Source organism: Dermacentor albipictus, chromosome 1 (genome assembly GCF_038994185.2).
Source record: "Dermacentor albipictus isolate Rhodes 1998 colony chromosome 1, USDA_Dalb.pri_finalv2, whole genome shotgun sequence".
Lineage (NCBI taxonomy): Eukaryota > Metazoa > Arthropoda > Arachnida > Ixodida > Ixodidae > Dermacentor > Dermacentor albipictus.
This window is the reverse complement of record NC_091821.1, coordinates 211,382,181-211,405,579: the sequence shown is the minus strand read 5'-3', so window position 1 is coordinate 211,405,579 and position 23,399 is coordinate 211,382,181. Positions and strand designations below refer to the sequence as shown.

Here is a 23,399-nt window from a genome sequence, read left to right as displayed (position 1 = left end):
ACTCAAAGGCCGGCGTTGGGCGTACCCGGTGGTTCTAACGGGTACGTTGCGTTCACCCAAATAGCCAACTTATTACTGATTTGGCTTGGCTCCCGTTGGATTTTTAAAAGGCGGCGGTAGTGCGCTTTAGACATTTCTTGAATTTCTTGTGAGCGTCTGTGCAATAAGGTGTAACCTTTCTCTATGGTGAAAACTTTACGAGGTGTTTCTGCGTTGTATGTTCGATTTAAGTGGTCTTCGCTGCCGTGGTTAGTTAGTTTGGCTGGTTAGTACATGTGCAAACGGTCTTTTGTGATGTTCTGGAGTTGTGGAAGGTCGTCGCCCCTATTGCAAGTACTTGCGTTGTCGCGACATCATTCGAACACTATACGATCAGAGCAGAAACAAGTGCTGTAACCTACCCCGGTTATTGTGTAGGCGTCAGCTCTCGAAGTATTGGTCAATGCACGGTGGGAGCCCGTTTTATCTGCGGATGCGTGCTTGCACCAACTCTGACGAAACTCTGATCATTCGGGACCTATGAAAGCAGTGCTGTGTTGTTTTTGTTCCCTGCTTAGTTCGCCTGTTTACATACTCGCCTGAATGTGTGCTATTGTGGTTTTTAAGTTTTCCCCCGTGGGTCTGTACCAGATACCTCGCATTCAGCTGCTTGTCACCTGTGGTCGTTTATAACTTTGCTGCAGAATTTTGTCCTTAAGTCGAATAAACTTTGGAAGGAAATCGTGAAGCTTTACTCCCGGAAAGCGCTTGTACGTCCATAGAATTTACAGTTCAAATGCAACACATATCCTCATTTAAATTTTAGAAGAATTTACAGTTTCCGTAAATTGAAATTGCAGATAAACAGAATTCAATAAATTGAAGATTTCTATATGCACACCAAATAAGTTCTGCAAAGTAAAACGGTTTGTTACATTAAAGTTCAATATATGGAGGTCTAATTGTACAAAATTGATTGATATAGGGGTTGATTGGATACAGGGTGTGCATATTCACACGCCTGGTTCCGTAGTCAGTTGTTACGTGCCGCTCTACTTGAGCAATAAACAAAGCAACAATGTTAATGTTTTCGAACTGTTCATATATCGGGAGCACACCAAGAAGGTGATCTAAAACCTCCAGGCATATGGTGACTTTCTGTTCCAAAAGAAAAAAAAGTAATAGTAATAATGTGTACAGTGGCATAGCAGAGTACACAAACAAAAAAGCTGTCTTTTTCAGACAATGCTACATTTTTTTTTTCCTAATTACAGCAGCTGTGCAAGGTGTTCTAGACCACTTAGGATATTTGAAAATTCAGTGTGATGGGCCAGTCTGTTTCCCTTAGTGTTATAATGGCCTCATATTCTTGCGAAGTTAATCATATGACTCCTGTATCCTTACTACATTGAACTCCTGAAATGTTTTATTCCGGCCACTGCTCCTCATCCACCATGCTGCTTCTGCTTAATAGTTCTCAAGGCAATTATATTGCCTTCCTCTCCCTATTATTCAGGCAGAGAAACAGATCCACATGGCCATCACAAACTAATTTTCACTTGCACATGCCCTGACGTTCAAAACATTGCAGTTGAGCTGGAAGCTAGAATCAAGCTAGAAGCTAAAGGGAAGCTAGAATTAGCACTAGTGAAATGTGAAGGTTGTTAGCAAAAGTGCCCACAGTGTGTGAGGCCACAGTTTATGCGAAGATAAAAGTTTTGATAAAAATTGTATAAATTTTGCAGTTGATATTGTTGTTTTATTAATGCTGCTCTTGCTTTAGTTATCCTTTTTTTTTAGTCACCATATGTGTTAAATGTCACAGCATTTGATATTATAGCATTGACATATATCAGTGGGGTGGGGGGTCCTCATCTGGATAGTTCATTTCTAATGCATACACTTTGCATGGCTTGTTCGCGTTGCCAACACCTACTGTATTACTTTGCTATTAAAACCTTCACAATTGTTTTTCACACATAAATAAAACAAGCAGTCTAAAAATGCTCCTTTGTCTCATGCAATATAGCGCTCCTCTCAACTAAAGCTGTATGTTCTCGAGACACAAGTTGACAGCTACATGTTAGCTGCAAAACCTCTTAAATTTGCAACAATATTGAATATATTGAGACAGAAAAGCTATCTTGGTGAACATAATGCTGCAGATGCTGACCAGCACATGAGTAGTGCTTCTTTTATTACAAACATTTAATCACATTGCAGAGAGTGTGTACCACTTAAATCACAATCATTTTATTCAGATATTTTTGTGTCATTTGCATGTGGCAGAAGCAGGAAATAGTAAGCTGACTCTGCCTTAAAGCAAACATATGCATGAGAGAACGCTTAAAGCATTACTTGTTCAAACCGAGGCTTTGGTGTCTAGATTTCACGACGAAGAGAGTAAAATGTGAGGTCACACACGCTGTATTCTGAAACCATCTATGACTGGAAGCTTCATTCCACTGAGATGAGCGCAGTGCCACCCCTTGACTGAAGACGACGCTGTGTTTCACAGTAATTGACATGAAGTTTAATTAAAGCTAAGCAACCGCCTGTGTCAAGGAGTGGGGCTGCTGTGCATTTGAATCCAGGTGGAGGGTTGAGTGGAGAATACAGAAGTTAGTCACCTTTACCGATCCTTGAGCCTCTTAAGAGATTTCCTACAACATCTAAGCTCAGCCTTTCTGTTTTCTTACAGCATGGTTATTACAGGTGGTACAAAACATTCCATTGTACAGTTTCTATAATTCTTTGGGAAAACATACATCACCTCACTAAACAGGAATAGGCTCAATAGGTTCACTGGTATCATCTATAGTGTTTCCATCCAAGACCTATTGCTATTACAAGGCATTGCAGACATTCAGTGACGTAGCCAGAAATTCATTTCAGGGAAGGATTCTCCACTGGTCACTACCACTCCCCCATCACTTCTCTCTCTAGCACTACATAAATGTGTGGAGGGTTTTACATCACACCAAGACAAACTCTAGCACTCCCCGGACAGGAATGCTTTAGCAATGAGGATGCACATTTTTACATTGCCAAAACTTTGCTTAACTTCTGACAAAAGTTTTTCATTGCTAAGACTATATATGCCTAAAATTATGCTATCATCCTTGTGCTGTTTTTAAAAATGACTATATTACCATATTAAAAATAACATTTTGTTTACAAATTGATGTATTCATATAATGTATATTATGACCTTGTTGTTACATTACTTAGGAAAGTGAACTGTGCTAAAAACATGACAGCGCTCTGTCTTGTGTCTTCTTGTTTGCAGCCCAGACTTGTTGCAGCCCAAGTAACAGTGAAGGTCAGCGTTATTTTCTTACCAGATCTGCTAGTGAGTGGTTCAGCCATGGCTGTGTATGGAAGAGAGTGGGCACTATTTTGCAAGTCGCCTATTACTTAATTGCAGGCATTATGGGCATGCTTCCCTGACACCTGCCTATTCTAAAGACTGCAAAGCAGCAAGCACAGCACATGCTATGACAGGGTAGGTGAATCTCGGCTAAGGCAACTGGCCACAGCTATCTGGTGTTGAGCGATCGAGCAGTGATGAGACAATCCCCCTATGTTCCATAATTTTTCACTTCATTCTTGATGCCCTTAATGCGTGTCACCACCCTAGCCCCCTTACTGTATCATCCTCCCCACTCCCTGGAGCTCTCTGAAACTCTTTTCAGCTAATCACTGTCCCACTTTTCAACATTCACGGGGTTGTTGAATGACACAGCATTCTATAACATTCCTATATTTATGTTTCTGTGTGGACATCGAAGCCATTCACCTAGCTCCCATAGTTGTGGCGGCTTCTTAGCTTCCCTGGTCCAGCACCTCGTCCTTGATATAGATTGCCGCGCGCAAATCAGCATTCTGTAGGCCTTTCTTTCTTGTCCCGTTTTCTCTCCATTTTTTCATTCTTAGCAGTGTGTACAAACTAGCCTGAGAGCAAGCTCTTCTGAAGTTTATTAGCATAATGAAAGTCAGAGTCAATGGAAAGTAAAAGAAGAAAGAAGAAGGTGGGGGGAGTGTTTTTTATGAGTTTTCTAAACAAGCAAGTTGATATAAGTAAGTTGTATAATAGCAAGCACCAAGTATGAAAGAATAAAAAACACATTTGCACTTCTCGTCTGACGAAATTTACTGTGCTTTTACAGAAATGAAAATCATTGAAAAGGAAGTAAGTGTTTACGTTGAGATACGAGCACGTAATCTGTAAGCCTCGTAAGCTTATGTCAAGTAAAACAACATGAAATCCTGAGAGATTGAGCTTCTTAAGTACACGTACGTGTTATAATAGGAACACCATCCTTCTTCAGTATGATAAAAGCACTGTAGATCAAGGTTCTCCACGTAATGGAAACATTGTTAAATCTGTTAAGATGTGAATGTGGGCAAGTTGGTAACAAAGTTCTAACTTGCTAAAGCACATTACTGTCCTCATCGAACTAATGACTATAGTTTCTTGTACATGTGTCTTGATCACATTCAGCACAACATTATGCATTTTTAGCTTTCTTTAATACATTCTGTAGCCCCTCAATGGATTCAAGATGCTAGAAACCTATGTTGAACTACAAAGTGCTTGCCATTAAAAAAGACAAGAAGTCAGTTCCTGTGTTAGAAATATTTATTAGTTAGAGAAAGGCTAAAATTTAGTATGAACATTAGCCATGTCTTGAAGTTTTCATCCTACTCATTTTACAGTTGAAGCTAGCTTGCTTCTCAGGTTACTTGTGCTTAGAATTAAAGCACAACAAACAGATGAATGGCTTGCCGGGACGTTATTCACAGAAAGTGGTCACTTTTCTCACTCTCCCCATAGAGTTTGGGCTACTGCTGGTACTGTTGGCCGCATAGCAGCCAGTGCAGAGCCACTGAGTGTCGTGTGCCGATGTGCCAGTTTTTCTTAGCATGTGGACACTTCTCCCACGAGTTTCTTCGATGTTGTCTTGACGAGGGCCGAACAGTGAATGAGCCAGTTCATCTTGAAATTTTATAATTGGCGTAGAGTTTCCTTCAAGCATGCCACGAATGTTCCTTGCATTTATGATGACACATCCAACAAGCAACTCAACAGCTACTTTTCTGTACCACTTGAGTCCTTTTCTAAGGCAGTTGTGGTATAACGTCATTTGGTCACTATAGTCGACGCCCTTTTTTGCTGCATTGTAATCGAGACCGGCCTGATGTTTCATGATTGGTGCACCGTCCCTTGTTTTCTTCCCACTGTCCACCAAAGTTGCTTCATATTTGGCGACAGATGTGAGTATCAGAACAGGCCTCTTGTCCATCCACTTCAGTGCCTTCACTCCATTTTTGGACTGAAGTTCGGTAACACTGCCATTTGCAACCTTTACTTCAGTGAGATCTTTTGGCAGCCATTTCCTCACTGAGCGAACTGTGCCACGAATGAAAGTGTCTTCCTTTAGAAGGCGAAAAGTGAGCGGCAAGCTCATGTAGAAGTTGTCTACGGACAGCGGGCACACAACTTCCTTGTAATTTTGCAGGAGTTTCAAGCATACATCTTTGGCATGTCCGATGCCAATTGTTCAGTCACACTTTCCGGCATATACATCAACCTTTAGCCTGTAACCGTCTTTGGTACATGCCTTGAACAGCCTGCCTCTGTAAGAACGAAAGTCTGCCACACCATGGCACTATTGTTTTATCTATCACAACCTCCTTTCCTGGCTCAAGCACAGTGGCAAAAATTTTGGTTCAATTTCTCTACCAGAGGATGGATCTTAAAGACATGATCCTGCAACTCTGCAACCAGTTAATTGTCCGCAAAATGCCGGAACCTCAAAAGTAGGGAGAAGGCGGTCACGGCTCATATTTTGATGAATGAGTTCAACACCATACAGGTTACTTTTTGCCCAGTAGTGACTCGGATAGGAAGATGGACGAGATTAATACAAATTGGTATTCCAACAAATGCTTTCGTTTGTTGGAGATTGGTTTCCATCTAATTTTTCAACTTTGATTTAGATTTGGGAGTAGGAAGACGGAGGAGACCAATACAAATCAGTATTCGAATAAATGCTTTAATTTCTTTGGCATTGGTTTCCGTCCAATTTTTCAAGCGTGATTTAGATTTAGGAGTAGTTGACTTCAACACTTGTGTGAACCTGTTTGTTTCATTGACCATCATTTGCCAAATGTCATCCGTAATAAACAGTGAACATAAAGATGGGGCATAACGGCTAGATGGCAACTGAATGATAGTGGGCGGCCTAGAGTACGTGTGGTGTCACACTAGGCGAAGTGGTTGTTGCCGGTGTCCATTTCTCTAGAGATGGGCTGAGAGAAATGAGAGCATTGTGTCCTGAATCATTCACCTCAGAATCATCAGTCAGGTCTGACTCTCCATTCGACATGCTGGCTGAGGTCTGTGATGGTTCGTAAACACTATCTTTGTCACTGATTTCACTGTCCACTGCTGAACATCTGACACTGAAGCACTTGACTCATCCGCTGGTGATCGCGAAGTTGCTGGTGCATTCTTCTGGCCCAAAACTAAGTTTATTTGTTTCCTCTGCATTGTGCTTTTTTTTTTTCATCCGTAAGGGGCATGAGGATCTATCTATTAGACACGCTGAAAAGTTTGGGAGTAGCAAGAAAAATGCAGGTACTTATTCCAATGGCACGTATTTCAAAGACTGCTGCGAAAGTTTGCAAGAAACCCAACTGAGAAATGCGCCGCCACTCCACTCTCCGAAACAAACATGCCACCCCATGTCCAATGCAATAAAAATATATATTAGTTGCAATTTCAAACCTCAGATGGCAACACAAGAGCAAGAATTCTTGCGTGTGGGTCACTGGTGAGTCACGCCACACACAGCATAAAAACGTTTTCGTTGAGTGCATCGTGGATTGCCAGTGGTTCATAGCATTTAACATCAGTCTACTGGCTATCTATAATCTCACACAACAAAAATCGTACCTCTGAGTTAAAGTGTCATAATGTTATCGCAGCAGCAAGCAGATGAATGCCCGTAACTTTGCTGCTGCATAGGAGCACAGGCTGTGCTGTGATGGCACTCAGAGTGACACGTGACTTAGATTCAAGGCAGCATCAGTTATTTGTTGAATCTGTTGCTGCAGTGAACTAATTAAAGTTTAGAGAAATAATGAAAAATACAACCCGAATGTCTGGGTGCTTTTGTTTTACTTCGCACTGTAGCAAGAGAGATGAATTTCCGTTTCGTCTCCTTTTCCCGACGTTTGCACGCGCGCAGAGAACGAAACTATACGTCATTGTCTACATGTGTTCCAGCATTGCGATCATGAATGCTCTTTTATCCTCTCGCGTTTGCCTCAGTGCTGGGGCACTGACTTATACCGCTAATCACGTGTTCTCGTGTAGAGCGCGCACTATCGTCCGCTACAGGAAACGAGACAAGCGCAACAGCTCGCGCGACACCGTCACCGGAAGTGTGCCGGTGACGGTGAAACAAAGAAAACGGCAGGGTATACCCGCCGCGACCCCTCGGCTCCGGTATGGGGGAACGCAGCGAAGGAAATTTGCTTACACAGGCGAAACGGGGAATGTCGAGAGAGTGTTTATATAGGCGGCGACGCTCGCCTCCTGAAATCATGCGTTCGCGGCACTTCAATCATTCTCTATCTGCTGTTAATGAACCAATTTGAAAAAATGCTTGCGGTAGAACACTTCTTAGAGGGCACGTAACAACTTTCAGTGTATAACCAAAATTTGTTATGTAGCCTGTGAGGCGCCCTTTAAAACAAACTCGGTAAAAATCGGGTGTACTGTGGGATGTTGTTACAGCTGCGTCGAGCTTCACAGCCCTCTACACAAGCATTGCTGTGAAGCCTGTGGCAGAAATAGAGTTTTATTCAATCAAATGACTGCATAGAGCGCGCTCTCGTGTTGTGCTACGTGAATTAAATCATTCGTTCCCTGCCTGCACAAACGTTTGCATCTCGAGTGGATTTCAAGCACACCGTATAATAACGTGCAGTTCCGTCGTGCTTCGCAGCACTATACACAAGCACTGCCGTAAAGCTAGTGGCAAAAGTACGATGTCATGAAACCAGATCAATGCATATACCTCGCTATTTTGGGGCGCTGCGTGAATGGAAACATTGCTTGCCTGCCTGCACAAACGTTTGCATCTCGAGTTAATATCAAACAAATCATATAATATGTGCAGTTTCGTCGAGCGCTTCACCGCACTGCATGCAAGCATTGCCGCAAAGCCTGTAGTATAAATAGGGTTTCATGAAGTCAAATTAATGCGCAAACCTCGCACTTGTGGTGTACAAGGTAAACAAAGAATTCGTTGCCATGTCTCCGCAGTAGTTGGTCACGTTGATTTGTGTGAGCATATTGGTTCATGTGCCCCATCTACCTCTGTGATGAGAAAATAAGCAAGAATATCAGCTGCTATGTGTCGATGCATATGCTTTTTATTACAAGGTGTAGGAGCAGTACATCTTACTGCATGAGTAAACCACTCATGGAAACAGTACGTTCCTTGAACATTGTAGCTATTTAATAGCCTAGGAAGCGCGCTATATTGGAAGTTGCAATTTTTTTTCTGTTCGCAAAATTCAATAACTCGATGCTTTTTCTAAAAGCAAAAAATTATAAATTTCGCAATGATACGTATGCTGCGTCAGTAAGTTAAGTAGGCAGCACATAATTAGGCTAAACCAGAGGAATATCCGCAGGTATTTATACAAATGTACAAGTATTTAAAAAAAATGTTTTCTAAAATGTTTTCAGTGTGGAGTAAGGAGTTGCATGTGCGTCCAGCGCTGATTTCCAGCGCTTAATTTTTGTTGAACCTTGATGTAACAAAGACGTAACACTCAGCACTCTATTTTGTTACATCAATTTTTTTTTTTACAATGGAACACTGCATTCTACTATACGTGCCGCTCATGCGCCCCAAAATTTTGGCCCCTCTAAGGAAGTCACTGTTCTCTAAGTTTCGCCCGAAACTTAGATATCGCTACTTCCAATTGACACTCGTGAAACCAGCAGCCACGTTGGCTTGCCGCCTTTACACCGGCCGCAAATTACTTTTAAAAAATGTGGCACGCGCGGGCCGTGTATATGCACTCTGCTGCGCGCGGACAGCCATATGCACGGGCATGGCCAGGCAAGAGACGTCGCGCGCTCTCTGACCCTAGCGCGCACTAGCTTGATCACGGGACGTGGACAGCGCGCATAAAGCTGCCATCCTTCTCGGCTCCCAATCGCACCCTTTCATTCGCAATTAACCCCAACATGTGGGATGCAACGGAGCACTATAATTTTTGTCACACTTGGACTTTAAACCAAACATCAGGGCGATGGCGAAAATTCGCTTAGGGTGTCCAAACATTTCTATCGCAATAATACACTATGGAGAAAGGTATTATGTAAATTATCTGTGGATGGGTCGAAACCCCCTAATTTCCCAAACACGCACCCATCCACTGGCACGCTGCACACATGGATCCCGCGCGGCACGCTGCATCATTAAGGCGTATCGTTTTTCGCTAGCTCTATGATCATTTATGCAGTAGTCACTTGGCGAGAAGCTTAATTTCCAACCTATGCGCAAGTGTCGTAGCTGAATTTCGAAAGTACACGGACCATATATATGTTGGAAAAATAATCGGAACTCACTATTTAGACTCGCCAAAATTATAATTAGCTGCTCACTTGAACTCATAAGAATATACTACTCAGCCGAGCTCACTCAGGCTCAAACTCGCCAAAATACTGCTCAGCTGGGCTCACTCAGACTCATGGGATGATCTCAGGGAGTTGACTCATCAGTGAGTTTGCCAGCGTATGATGTGTGCTGAACCACAAACCTGGCTTTCTTGAATAAAAACAGTTGGTCGCTGCAGCATATGGATGCACATAAGTGTAATTCAGAGAGCGCGGCATTGTAAAGGCTGCCACAGTTACCATGCCATGCTGCAGCTCATTTCAATCATGTCAAATGCAATACCCTTGCCAGCTTTTAGTCAGTCGATCAAATGTGATTGCTATTTATCTCATCACAACACCTCATTTTCCTGCCTAAGGCTTTGGGTGAATTTTCCTTGGCATCCATTTTGTTACTCTAACAGGTTACCAGTTATCTGTTGCCTATACGAAATTTGAAGTTGTGCACATGTCATGTGGACTCCATGCCAAACTCGTAGTACTGCATGCGTTTTTGCAGTTAGGTCTAGAGTTACAGAATCGCATGTGGGAGTTACTTTAGTTAGCAGCTGTAGCTTTGGAACAAACACGTGCATGAGAGTGTGCTTAAGTGTTACCTGTCAAGACTGGGAGCACCAAGGCAACTTGTGCAGTAAAGGCATGGGCAGTACGAGCCCACAGATTTTGCTAAGTGTGGCTGAGGTGATGCGTCTAGATTTCACTATGAAGAGAGCCAAATAAAAGGTTGCCTATCCATCATACCTATTCTGGAGTCTTTTCTTGAGCTTTTCTAAAACATTAAGCTCAGCGTGTACACTTTATCACAGCATAATTATTACATGTGATATAAAACATTGTATTGTGCAGTTTCTCCAACTCTTCGTGAAGGCATCTATCCATACATTAAACAGGAATAGGCTCAATGTTGACATATCTCCACAGTAGGATCTCCAGGACCTCGTACTGTCACAATGCATCACAGACATTATTTAAGTGAACTCCAGAAGTGAAGCTCTTCGTTAACATTGGCTAAAATTGTATTTTTATATAGCAAAGTGATCATGCATAAATCTGTAAGTCATGACAGAACACTTCGTTTCTCACGGACTTTAGTTTACAATTGTTTTCAAGATCAGGAAAATTGTGCAGTGTGCTAGTTGGTTCAACATACTTAACACTGTTGTGCGGAGTGACGAAGGGACAGGACTTGAGCGAGAAAACAATAGACACCTGAGCACAAACTATCAACTGGTGATTATCACAAGGCAATGATTCTGCTGAAAAGTAGGAACCAAAGGAAAAGACAAGTCGTGGAAGCATACAACCTCAAGGTGGACCCACAGGGCTCATGTGTCAGTCCGCCGTCTATTTCACTCAGCAATAAAGAGATTAGCATAATCACTGACAATAGAGGGTGTAGGTAGACCGGGAAGAGGACTCCTGTGCATGCGTGTAGGCTTTATGTATGCTTCACTTGCAGAAAAATAAACCAGTTCATAGTTTGCGCTCAGGTGTCATGTGTTGTTTTCTCGCTCAAATCCTGACCCTTCATCGCTCTGCGCAACAGTGTTAAGTTTTCAGGTTGTTCACTATGTGATGTAGGAAGGGTAAAATTGATGGGAAATCCCAATATTCTCGGGCATATCGCGAAAAATATGGCCCAAGTCAAGTGTCATTTTAGGCTTCACTGTCCCCTTATATAGGGCAAATAGTAATAGTTTGAATTCTATGGACGCTGGTTGCTTTTTCTGACTTAACCTAGGCAGTGCTCAGCTCTCAGTTGAAAGGAACAGGTAAACAGGAGGACTTGCCACATAAGCAGAAGGTAGCACTCCAGACTTAAGCTTAATATACTGCGTGCTTCCACAGCCCTAGGGGGCTAGTCTGTAAGTGTTGACTAAGTGGACTGTCCATTCCAGTACACGCTGAATGAATAGAGCACGAGAGCCCATGGTGATGATTGCCACTTGCTGTACCAGCTTATAGCTCTACCTAATCAATGTGTGCTGAAACAGTCCACTTAGTGGATCCTTACAGAATCCTTCCCTAGACTGATGTTTATGTTGGTAGGTTGCAAGTATTGCACTTTCTTTCCTTTGATGTAGGCAGTTCCCATATGGATGCAATTTAACATATTGTATTCATATTGCCTTTGGTCTATACATATCTAATTCATGCTTATAACCAGGCCTACAAGCTCTTGTCCTGCATATTTATATAGCCTTCTTATTGGAGAATGGAGTCATTTTCCATTATACCCTCAAGCACTTGAAGTAAACACTGCAATAACCCCAAGGGAGGGGGGACAGTAACGCAAAAACCTTACTGGGCTTGTGGTGCTGCTGAAGGATGCACACATACCATTTATGCTAAAATTCCCAGCAGACATTCCAAAGTTTGTACGAGTTCGACTTTAGCTGGCTAAACTGAATGATTCATATTGAAGGCAATTCTTGCAACATTTGGTCAAACTGAATGAAACTGGACAGCACAATTAGCTGTATTCATCTACCATTTATATGACTGCTGCCCCGAGCATTTTGCCTGTTACTTTGCCTTTCGTTTCTGTACTATCAAGTTCAAGTACACATGTACTTTATCACTGTACAAGTAGAATGGCTTCAAGGCTTTTCCTGGGCATTCAACAGTCACTATTTATTCCTATAAACCTTCCTGCATGTGAAGGCAAAAGAAACTTATTAATTCATGCTGGAAGTATAAAAAGACAGGTATTTGCACAGAAAATGTTTATTTTGAGCACCGAGGTTCTTGCTGATGTAGATATGGTGCTGGCTCCCTCCTTGCCCGAAGCATGTGCTTGCTGTACACAGCACCAGATGATGGCTTCCTAGGTCAAAAGATCAAAGTGAAATAAGAGGCATTTTGTTTTAGCCCCGGAAAGAAAAAGCAGGATTGAGACATTAACATGTATAAAAAATACTTGCCTAAAGAAAAATTAATACACAAGCAAATTCACTAAAGAGGTTCACTTTCAAGAGCGAAAGTATGGTTACGATGAAAATTACAAGGAAGCTTCACTGCTCATTGAGGTTTCGGTTCAGTAGTTGTTGAGCCACGAGGGTTAGCATGCTACATCTTGCATATTATGTTTTGTAGAACAATATTGCACTTTGAACAATGTAGTGCCTATTTAAATGAACTGACAAGGAACGCTGAAACTCCAGGCTAGTTTGGTCTGCACAAGATATGATACAGACACTGTACTGCATTCATTTAGTGTTTTTATCACTGATCTCGTGCACAAAGGTCATTCACACCTATCCTACATGAAACGCAGTTACTTCTTTGAAGCTTCATCTAGTCCTTGAATTTGCTGCATGCTTATGTCTAAGGGAGTTCGTTTGGTTCCTGTTAATGTAGTACATCTAAGCAACTGTTATCAAATGCCCATAGTGTTCCCTTGCATGTACGAAACATTTTTGGCCCTTTCAATGCACAATACTCATTACATTTGACACTTGGGACTTGTGCAAGGCGCCATTTAGTATTATATGCTTGTCCACATCTGATAATACTTTCATAGCTGGGTCATTCCCATGCCAAATGCCTTGGTTATTACTGTGACCATCTCACACTTTTCCTTTAGAATCTTCTTGTCCACTTTTAAGGAAGCACCCCACGACACAATGTCTCCATCCTAGTGGTGCTATGGAGTTAACTTATGTGCTAGTTGTAGCAGATGACGTCAACTGAAAGCCACTGAAGATAAAACTCTCTGCGACAATTCCTTTTACACAAAAAATGCAAACAATACAGAATACTCAAAATGTAGTTATCTGGCAAGACTGGCTGCATCCATCATCTTTGTTTGGCGCAATTCTGAGGTGGCTCCATGTTACAAGACGCTTGGCGATTATTGCCATGTGACTGTTTGGGACTCTATAAAACACAAGAATTGCCTTACTCCGACCTTTCTCTTTGTGCAGCGGCCAAGGTTATTATTCATCCAATCGCACAGTGTCCTGTTCGTGTGTCCATAGACTAAATTCTTCACCACATTGTTTTTGCGGTATTTCGTGAGTGACCCATGAACTCATCTTGGGGTGGGACTTCTTATCTTTGGCGTTTGCTTCTATCTCTTGTCGTCAGCACCTCACACAACTGGATGATGCCACTGGCAATTCTCTTCCTAACCACGAAGAATGCATTCGTCTCGTCACCTCTTCCGATTACGTTCTTTGGCCACCTAGAGAAAAGATTATAGGTGTCAACTCCTGTAACATTGTGGATGGCGGTGTATTCATTCCACCCTATGACCATACCCTATCTCGAGCAATTCTGATTACCCCTGGCCTTATTCGCTTCTCTGAGGGGTCTGCATTGCTTACTGCAATAAACCAAATCGAACCCCAACTGTTGCCTCGTGGATCAACTGTCACTTGAGCTGTTGACACTCATGTCGTTGCAATTGTCACGAAGACAGCTCAGTGTGTTCTTGCGTCTGTTACCGTGCGCTGAACAAAATCGTGCGCAAAGATGTTCACCCCGTGTCACGGATGGATGATGCACTAGATTCACTCCACGGTGCTGAGTATTTTTATAGCCTTGACTTTAGACCAGGCTACTGGCAAATACCGATGTCCAAATCCGACAAAGCAAAAACGACATTTGCTACCCCTGATGGGCTCTACGAGTTCAGTGCGATGCCTTTTGGACTCTGCAATGTGCCTGCCACATTCGAACGCATGATCGATAAGTCTTGTGTGGCTTGAAATGGAAAACCTGTCTGTGCTATCTCGACGATATTGTGTTTTCAACCATGTTCTCACAACATTTGCAACAGCTTGATGAAGTCCTTGCCTGTCTTGCAAATGCTGGTTTGCAGCTCAACACACGCACACGCGCGTGCGCGCGCGCGCACACACACACACACACACACACACACAAATGCAGTTTGGCCAGCAAGGCCATCAAAGTTCTGGGGCACATAGTCTGCAAAGAAGGTATTCGTCCGGACCCCGAGAAGCTTACTGCCATCCTCGAATTTTGTGTCCACTGCGTCAAAAAGACATGCACAGTTTTCTTGGACTTGCTTCTTCCGGCACTTCATATGCAACTTCGCTACACTTACGTCTCCGCTCCATCAACTCCTCCCCAGTAATGCACCCTTTGTTTCGTCCGACGAATGTGAACATGCTTTCCTGCTTTTGCAACATGCCTTGACGTCAGACCCAGTACTGCGCCACTTTGATCCAACCGCGCCCACCATCTTTCACACCGACGCTAGCAGTCAGTCTCGATGCCATTCTACTACAATGCGACAACACATTCCGCGAACGAGTAATTGCTTAGGCTAGTCGTGCACTAACCAGTGCAGAAAATTACTACACCATAACCAAGCAGGAGTGCTTTGCTGTTGGGCCGTGCTAAAATTTCACCCATGTCTTCATGGCCGCCATTTCACAGTTGTTACCGACCATAACACACTGTGCTGGCTTTCATCGCTAAAGAATTTATCAGGTCACCTGGGTTGCTGTGTGCTTCACCTACAGGAGTACGATTTCAATGTCACCTACAGGGCTGCAAAGAAGCATCAAGACACCAATGCTCTCTCTTGCTACCCTCTGCCGAATCATGACGATTCACCATAACCTCTCCGCGATTGTGTACGTCCTGAGTCCTCTTCATCGGCTTTACCCATTGTAGCCCTCGAATGGCTAAGACACAACAGCCCATCTGTCCTTGTGTCCCACTAACGCATCGACCCATACTGCTGAACTATTCTCCAACGCATGGAAGATTCTTCGTCACCTCCAAACGCCTGACTTCGTCAACAACTTAATCAATTCAAGCTGCACAATGGGGTTTTACATCGCAACATTTATCACATCGATGGCAACAAATGGGTCCCGGTCATACCATGTTCTCTGCAATGTGAGGTGCTTGAAGCCTTTCACGATCATGCGATGACTGGTCCTCTAGGCTACCACAAGACTTACAACAGAATATGAAGTTGCTGCTCCTGGCCTGGCCCATCTTCAGCCGTTGCGAAGTATGCTGCACCCTGCGTTCATTGTCAAAGCAAGCCCAACAGCTCCTTCTGGCTCTTTACAACCTCTGCCTTGTCCCGCTTCGCCTTTTGAAGTAGTTGGAATAGACTTGTACGGTCCTCTTCCCATGATCTCACATGGAAATCGTTGGATTGCAACGGCCATAGACCATCCAACACGCTATGCGGAGACAGCATCTCTACCATCCTGGACTGCTGCTGAAGTCGCCGATTTCTTCCTACACAACATTATCTTACACCGCAGCGCTCCGCGCGTTCTCCTCAGTGACCGCAGCAGTCTTTCTCTCTTCTATCCTTACCGAAGTTCTGTGCGCCTCTAACACAATTCGCAAGACGACTTCCAGTTACCATCCGCAGACCAACAGCTTGATGATTGCGATGTACAGTCACGTGCAATATGAATTGCAACACCGGTGCCCGTGGTCGAAGGGGTTCCAAGGCTGTACGGCTGTGCAGACAACACATGGTAAGTTCCAGACCGAAACACAGCTTCAATTAGTGGTGTCTATTAAACTGCTATTTCGAATGTCAGAGCTGCTGCGCAGCCGTGGAGCCCCTTCAACAACGAACAAGAGTGTTGCAAGTCATATTGCATGCGACTGTACATCTACCCTGGCCACACGAACGGGGATGCAATCCTGTCGTTCATGACATTCGCCTATAACATGGCTACGCAACGTACCACTGGCTGTTCACCAAGTTTCATTCTTGATGTATCATTCCTTTTGACTCCTGTACCCCCTTCAGTTCCTTTCTTGGAACAGTTTGTGTCTCGCCTCGCAGAGTGCAGACGCCTCGCCCCGCTTAACACCGACGTCTCCCAGGACGCTCGCAAGTTTCGTTACGACTCGACCCACTGTGCTGTAACTTTTTCTCCTGGTGACAAAGTTCTTTGGACTCGTCGGGCAGCGAGCACAACCTGTGACACCCATGTGGCCACAGTGACGAGAGGCGGCCTGCGCAGCTGGCCGGTTGGGGTCATCAGGTTGTCGCCGGCCATCCACTGATTATATTGTTCACAGACACGGTCTTTAACAGGCTTGTTGAGCACGACGTCCAGTGGCTGAAGTGTTGACGTCATGCCTCCCGGAATGACGGCGAGTTATGTCCTCCCGTCGCGGAGTGCCAGCTTCAATCCTGCGGTCAAGTGCCCGCGAAAGGCATCCAAGACGAGCATGCTCGGACACCGCAAGAGTGCCCCTGGTTGCCGATTCCAGACGGTCTTAATCCAATTGAGCATGAGGGCCTCGTCCATATAGCCCTTTTCATTCACGCGAACGACATCCTGTGGGAAAGCCTCTTTCGGCAGCATCTTCCCCTTGAATATTATGTATGGGGGCAGCTTTCTGCCATCTGCAGTACACGCGAGCATCACCGTGAATGCTCGTTCCCCGTAGAAAGAAGCTCGTCTTCTTTTGTGCCGCGTTCGCACACTGTGGTGAGCGACGGCATGTCGAACCACACCGGCATTTCATCAGCGTTGCCGATCTGTACCAACATGTAGCCATGCTGCTGCCGGAGACGGATAACATAGCGCTGGAATTCGACCAACTTGTCCTCGTATGCCTCTGGCTGCTTCTGCCAGATTGATTTGCGCTGTCGAAGTGCGAATCCCTTGCGTTGCATGAAGCGACGAACCCAATAAATGGAGCCCTTGAATGCAACCCCTTGGGCAGTCCGGGCAGTCCGGAGTCCGGAGTCCCCTTGGGCAGCCCTTGGGCAGTCCGGATTCTCGGGCGATCTCAATAGCTTTGATGCAGATGAGTTCTGCTGCGACTGGCAAAGATCTGGCACGATGCTCGCGGACAAAATCCGCCACCCTGTCTTTGAGCTCCGGGTGCACTGCGCCATAGAATAAAGAACTTCGTCAGAATAAAGAACCGCGCAGCGCCCTTGGGCCGCGTCGGTCACCAAGGGGGCGATAACAATGTGGATGCCGAAAGGTCTGCGCTCCTACATGCTGCCAGACGACTATTCATGCTGTGCCAAGGGCCGGTATGTAAGTCAAGGGGTGAACTTTTAGTAATATTTTTGGGAAAAAACCTCAACCTATATTCCGCACTATACGGTACTCGCACTGCTGGAGACATATGCCGTGGTCGAGAACCTACGGCTTCCCGACTACTCGGGTGCCACCACCTGTGCCACACGCAGTTGCACTGCGGCACCCTGCCTAGATGGAGTCCATAAGCCAGGAAAGCCACGCACGGCAATCTATGTCCGCAGCACCCTGGCGCGTGCTCTTCTACCTGTTGCTGACATCGCCGGTGGCCCCTTGGAGTCATGCGCCGTTGTGGTACGCCTTGGCAGCCAGGACACGGCTGTGGCGAGCATCTGCATCCGTCCAGGAAAGCCGTGGGATCCCTCCAGCCTTATCCAGCTGGCTGTTCGCCTTAATGGGCATGCAGTCCTGTGCAGTGACTTCAACGCACACCACACGGATTGGGGAAGCCGCAGCTGCACCCGCTGAGGCAAAGGCCTCACAGATGCCATCAGCTGAGCTGGCCTGCTGACCTTGGAACACCAGGGAGCCCACCTACGTCTACCGCAGAGCTCGCACGGCCATTGACCTCTCCCTCAACACTGAGCAGTGCTCCTACTCCTGGGCCACAACTTCGGACAAATGGGGGTCTGACCACTTCCCTATTGTGATCAGCCCCAGGTCTGGGAGAAGGCCTAGGTCAAGAACTTACGTCACAGACTGGTCCCTGTTCCGGAAGCACTGCAGCAAGTTGGACGATGGCCGTGACTTCCTGAGCGCCATCGTGGATTGTGCTCAGGCTGCCACCGTTCAGTGCTCTACCCAACCAGATACCCCCGCTCCGGACCTCCACCTGCTCAACATTCGTGCCTCCAGGCGCCATATGGAGCGTGGAGCAATCCGGACGGGCAAGGCAGAGCATTGGACCGAGTACAGACGTGCAGATGCCTGCTGCAGACGCCAAGCCCGGCGCAGGAGGAGCCTCTGCTCTGCCATCGAGGGCAGGTCCAGGGGACCCCTGGCTTGGAGACTGCTCAAATCCCTCACCAGCAGGAGAGGAAGCCTACAACCTGTCCTCGCCGTGGCCATCACGCTGAGCATCAGCGAAGAGGCCCTTGCGGAGCTCCTCGCCAACCAGTTTGCGCTGGCTGTACCACGCACTGCAGCCATCCTGAAGGTAGGGCAGCCTTCCGTCAGCCTGCCTAGCTGCCTGCACAACCACCACACAGGGTCTTCGCTTCTGTAAATGGCCTGTCATCCAGTCTTGGGAGCCTGGCCTCACAGTTCATTGGCCCAGAAAGCAGTCCGAGCGCTTTTTCGCTGCCTGAGGGCAACAGACTTGAGTGCCCGACTATAGACATCCTACACTTAAGTTCTCTCTCTTCCTCTTTCACTCCCCATTCCCCTCCCCACGTGTAGGGTAGCAAACTGGACTCAGCCTGGTTAACCTCCCTGCCTTTCCGTCTTCCCTTCTCTCTCACCACCCAGGGTGGCCATCGAGCCAGGTTATGGCTATCTACCAGGACCCGCTGACGCTGCACGAGCTCCAAGCATCGCAGTGCACCAGGAGCCCAGTGCACCAGGAACCCAAATGCTTTGCAACCTGGCCGCCAGCGAGCAGCTGCACCTGCTTGACTGCTTGAACATCTGGCAGTCAGGGCAGGTGCCTGAGTCATGGCGCACAGCCTACGTGGCCCCCATCCTGAAGGCCGGCTGAAAAACGTGAGCTCCTATCGGCCAGTCTCACTCACCTCTGCTGCTTGCAAGCTGATGGAGGCCATTGCTTTCTGGCCGATGAGCAGATAGGCTTCCGGCGGAGCTGATGCAGTGCGGACTCCATCGTGGAAGAGGCCAAGGCCTGCGGTGACGCCGTGCTCCTGGTGCTTATCGGCATGAAGGGGGCCTTTGACGGCCTGCCCTATCCAGTCGTTCAGCAGGCCCTGGACCTATTTGGTAGAGGGCGTCCCACAAGGATCAGTGGTGAGCCCTTTCCTGTTCAACCTGGCCCGACTGCCTGCTGTCCTGCAGACTGACCCCCACAACCACGTGAATACCTCCATCAACGCGGACCACATCGCCCTATGTGTGCGAAATCCACCACACAGCCGCAGCAGTGCGCGCTCGGCTCTGCAAAGAGCCCTCGACACTGCCGCTGCTTACCTGATCTGCATTGGCCTTGCCATCTCGGCAAGGAAGACGGAGGCCATGCTGCTCCACCCAAGAGCAACCGCCCGCTGCACAGCTGCAACTGGAAGGCGACCTTGAAGCCCGGCAGTGACGTACCCGGGGCTACACGTTCATCACCGGCTGACCTGGCTGCCTGCTGTCAAGACCCTGCATGTCCAGGTCCTCCGGGTCCACAGGGCAGTCTCCCAGCTTGTTGCCCGAGGACAGAGCTGCACCACTAGGTGGGCTCTGCGGCTGTACCATGCAGTAGCCACCTCACGCCTGCGGTACGTCCTCCCACTCGTGGCACTACCACGTGCCCGTCTCAAGAAGCTGGAGCTGCTGCATAGGGCCGAGATTAGGTTCTGCCTGGGCGCTCCCTGCAGCTCTGAAATCGCTGCAACCTTGGCCGAGGCAGGAGCATGGTCCCCATCACTCCTGTCACAGCCCACATTCTACAATCAGCCACAGCTGTGCACATCGCTGAATGACACTGCGTTCAGGAATATCGGTCACATACCGACCGCACACACAACCCCCAACACATCTGCACTGAGCATTACGCTGCGGAGAAAGCTTATCAGTGAATGGCTACTGACAGCGCAGCGAAATTTTGGTTCTAAAGCAATTTTTCCCGACCGTGCAATGAGGCCGCAATGCGAGACCGCAACGAGGCCGCAATTTGGTGACTTTATTCACTACCGCCCTTAGCCGGCAGATCTGAACCATGCATCAGGAATGTGCATTTCCATTGGGGAACAATAGAAACTCTTATTTAGGCTAAACAAGCGCGCGTACGTACGTACTTACATGCCGCACTCGGGACATCTGCCATTCAAATATTCTGCCATGTAGCAGCACCGTAACCAAGTAATGTTACTGTTACGTGCTTCTGACAAAGACTCTAAATAACTCTGAAGGAGCGCAGTTCCGTGTAATATACGTTCTCTGCATTAGGACACTGTAGCACTGGCTGGCCGGTGTGGCGGTCCCTGCAATGCATCACAAAAGCTCGTGAGGAACCTGGCTATAAAGTATCATCACAGAACACCTATATATGGCATCATGCAGTCGAAAGATTAGCTACGCGTAGTAGATGCACATCAAACGCAAAGACGAAGTATACTTACGAGAAGCAAAAGCCCGAAAAATAAGCGATCCACCGCTTCGTGCACTCCGAGCCTGCCATATGCCATATTATGCCGCCAAAAAGGCCGAATGTGACATCACGGACGTGAAAAAACAAAAACCGGATGTGGCGTCCCGGACGTGACGTTTGGGTGAACCTAACGCTTGCGCTGCGTTCACCGGGTGAACGCAGACACTTTCTAACTCAAAAGAGCACTAAGATAAATATTTTTTTAAGGTTTCTAAAATAAAAACGCACCTCACTATCATCGTTAATCTTTGCTACTTTATATTTTATAAAGCCGTTGCCATGGCGCCGCCATTGATTTCAGACGGGGTGGAAGTAATCAACATAGAAAGGAGCTTACTGCTGATTTGTTTTAATTCAAATTTTGCAGCAACGTTGACAATTGATGCTTCTCACACACTGATCAGGTACCAACGAGCGGCTATGGATCAGCTAACAAGGTTAACAGACAAATTAACGAGCGTGAGTACGTGAGAATTTAGTGGTGACGACGTAATGAGTGCCATGACGTCATGGCGCGTGAGTTAAGGATTGGCCAGTGGATTGGCTTAAGTTCTGCAGTACTGGCAAAATGGCGACCGTCATTTGGACCACGACCACATCGATTTGAATGATCTCCACTCTGCACCATGGATCTCGATATGTCCACGATGGCAAGTCAGCCACGCTGTGTCGTTGAGTTGGGATTTCTTGAAAAACGTGAGGCATGGGCGCTAAGGAGCACATATACTCCCAGCAAAGTAGGTGGAAAACCAGCTTGGCTTCATCTGAAAGATGTTCCTAATGGCAAACGTCTTACTTGCCGTAACTGCGGTGAGCCATGCCTTTTGCTTCTGCAGTTGTATGCTCCGCGCGGTGACGTCGACTCTGCTTTTCACAGAACGCTCTTTGTGTTCGTTTGCGTGACTCCGAACTGTGCAAATAAGCACGACGTCGGCAGCTATATAGTTCTGCGGTCGCAGCTGCCGGAAGAAAACATGTTTTACAGCATCGAACCACCTATGGAATCCCCTGACAGCTCTGGCAGCCCTTCGGCTGAAGATTTCTGCGATATCTGCGCCGTGTGCGGTGCTTTAGGCGACAAGGCTTGCTCCAAATGCCGTAGCCGTCACTACTGTTCCAAGTCTCACCAAATATTGGATTGGAAAGATGGTCATCGAGCTCGCTGCAACTCGCAGTGCGTCGATAGCTGCGAAAGGACTTCGGCGCCACTGTTTCCTGAGTACGAGCTGGTTATAGAGACAGAAGAAGACGCCTGCAACGACGACCAAGGCTGTAAAACAGATAAAGACAGACTTGCAGACTACTGCGATTATGTAACCAGTCATCCGGGGTGTTCAAGTGACGGCGCAGATGTCGCGGACTTGAACAAGATGGCGGCAACCTGCCAAGACAAAGCATTTTGGAAATTCAAGAAGACCATTAGGGAAGCCCCTGATCAGGTGCTACGGTACAATTTAGGTGGTACGCCTCTCCTAGTTGCCAATACAGGTGACCCTGGCGACGTGCCTCGTTGTTCCTGCGGTTCAGAGAGGCAGTTCGAGTTCCAAGTTATGCCCCAATTGCTCAACAGCATTACAGAGTCGACAGTGGATAGCCTGGACTGGGGAACATTATTAGTCTACACGTGCAAGGCCTCCTGCGATGGCGAACCGTACCAAGAAGAATATTTGTGGAAGCAAAATATCTGTGAGGAATAGTCATGAGCTTACATGTGTGCGCGGGCATTTCTCAGGAGAAGTGTGAGCGGTGGAATGTTTTTATGGCGAGCCTAGCTCGCAGTTTAAACATGAAATAAAAACGCTGATTGCCTAGGAAAGCCTATAATGTATGGATACTGTCATGGATGTGTGCATGCATCTATAGACTTTATTGATGTATGTATAACACAATTCTGCATGTTATATCGAGGGCAAGTGAAGTGCTAACAACAGAGCATGTGCCTGTAGCATAACTGAAGGTACAATGCACTCCGTTAGCCAGTCATCCTTGTCCACGTCACGCGCACTTATGGTTTTCGTGTAAACTGCGGTGCTGCTCACCTTACTTTATTGTTTGATGCTTGTTTCTTAAGCCAGCCTGCTGAAGCACCATACCCATTTTGCCATTATGGTTTCTAGTGCTGTCGTCACTCGTACAGAAACACTGATGGTAAGAACAAAAGCAAAGCGATGCAGGTCTGGAAACCGAGCACGTATGTGTGATATGCTTCACGAGTGACGACTGTGCTGGCATGGTGAAAATGGCACTGCAGCGGGTCAGGTCAGGAAACAAGCGCATGTGGTTTTTTGCACTCCGCATAAAAACCACATGCGCATGTTGGCAAGGATGACTGACTGACTGTACCTTCAGTTATGCTTCAGGAACACACTCCACTGCTTGTACTTCATTTGCCTGATAG

General features: G+C 46.4%; 2 long non-coding RNA genes and 1 pseudogene across 3 annotated transcripts; 2 read left to right on the top strand and 1 right to left on the bottom strand.

The window, feature by feature from the left end:
- Positions 1 to 53: 53 nt before the first annotated feature.
- Positions 54 to 19,417, top strand: LOC139054174 (uncharacterized). 2 transcript variants are annotated; one of them, XR_011511056.1, is made up of 3 exons: positions 54 to 265; positions 3,269 to 3,301; positions 19,165 to 19,417. It is a non-coding gene; the product is annotated as an uncharacterized lncRNA (long non-coding RNA). The 2 variants fall into 2 exon arrangements; XR_011511057.1 differs by lacking the exon at positions 19,165 to 19,417 and adding an exon at positions 3,407 to 3,485.
- Positions 12,365 to 21,124, bottom strand: LOC139054173 (uncharacterized). The gene is made up of 3 exons (XR_011511055.1): positions 19,837 to 21,124; positions 19,428 to 19,705; positions 12,365 to 12,512 (listed from the first exon to the last, which is right to left on the bottom strand). It is a non-coding gene; the product is annotated as an uncharacterized lncRNA (long non-coding RNA).
- Positions 21,125 to 21,515: 391 nt separating this feature from the next.
- Positions 21,516 to 22,825, top strand: LOC135906614 (programmed cell death protein 2 pseudogene; annotated as a pseudogene).
- Positions 22,826 to 23,399: the final 574 nt, after the last annotated feature.